Source organism: Crocodylus porosus, unplaced genomic scaffold (genome assembly GCF_001723895.1).
Source record: "Crocodylus porosus isolate Cpor-Errol unplaced genomic scaffold, CroPor_comp1, whole genome shotgun sequence".
Lineage (NCBI taxonomy): Eukaryota > Metazoa > Chordata > Crocodylia > Crocodylidae > Crocodylus > Crocodylus porosus.
The window spans coordinates 58,973,479-58,974,725 of NW_017728950.1; the positions used below are offsets into that span (position 1 = coordinate 58,973,479).

At 52.4% G+C, this 1,247-nt stretch overlaps 1 protein-coding gene across 3 annotated transcripts in view; it reads left to right on the plus strand.

Moving 5' to 3' along the window:
• The window catches only part of SPATA6L (spermatogenesis associated 6 like), a 53,966-nt gene that overhangs the window by 22,036 nt on the left and 30,683 nt on the right, over window positions 1–1,247 (plus strand). The window lies entirely within an intron of this gene.

Genomic DNA, 1,247 nt, shown 5'->3' on the forward strand with positions numbered 1-1,247 from the left:
CCCTCCTGAGGTGGGGCGCACAGAACTGGACGCAGTACTCCAGCTGTGGCCTGACCAGTGTTGCCTAGAGGGGGAGGATCACCTCCTTGTCCCTGCTAGAGATGCACCTGTGGATGCACAACAAGGTGTGGTTAGCCCTGCCAACCGTGACCTCGCATTGTTGGCTCACGTTCATCTTGGAGTCAACAATGACTCGAAGATCCCTTTCTGCTTCCGTGCTCTCAAGAAGGGCATTTCCCATCTTATAAGTGTGCTGCTGGTTACTACTACCCAAGTGCAGCACCCTGCATTTGTCAGTATTGAAGCGCATCCTGTTTTTGCTAGCCCACTCCTGTAACCTACCCAAGTCTTGCTGCAGTCTTTCCCTCCCTACTAGCGTGTTCACCTCACCCCAAATTTTGGTATCATCAGTGAATTTAAAGAGGGTGCTTTTCACCCCGTTATCCAAATCACTGATAAAGAGATTGAACAGCGCGGGCCCAAGTTCCGAGCCCTGGGGGACTCTACTGCCCACCTCTCCCCAGGTTGAATATGACCCATCCACCACCACTCTCTGAGTGCGACCCTTCAGCCATTCTGCAATCCATCTGACTGTGCAGGCATCAATGCCACAGTTACCCAATTTTTTAATGAGGATGGGGTAAGAGATGGTGTCAAAGGCCTTGCTGAAGTCCAGAAAGACTATATCCATGGCAACACCTGCATCCATTGCCTTTGTGACCTGATCATAAAAGGCAATCAGGTTGGTCTGACATGACCTACCCCTAATGAAACTGTGCTGGTTGCCCTTGAGCATCATCTCTGAGGCCGGCCCATCGCAGATGTGCTCCATGTTGATCTTCTTAAAGAGTTTCCCTAGGATTGAGGTAAGACTGATGGGCCTATAGTTGCCCGGGTCCTCTCTCTTCCCATTTTTGAAGATGGGGACCATGTTAGCTATCTTCCAGTCATCTGGCACCTGGCCCGAGCACCACGAGCACTTGTAAAGCTGTACTAAGGGCCCTGCAATAACCCTTGCTAGCTCCCTCAACACCCTGGGGTGGAGAGGATCTGGACCTGCTGATTTGAACATGTCCAGCCCCTCCAGAAGCTCTCTAACCTGGTCCTCCCCAACCTGAGGTCTGGAGGCGTTCCCCTCAAGTCTGTCTTGCATCATGGTGGGGAAGTCCCGGTCCCTGCCCAAGAAACCACCAGATTGCCCAGAGGATCTTGCAGGGGCCCCACATTACCCGGTGCTTTCTTCATCC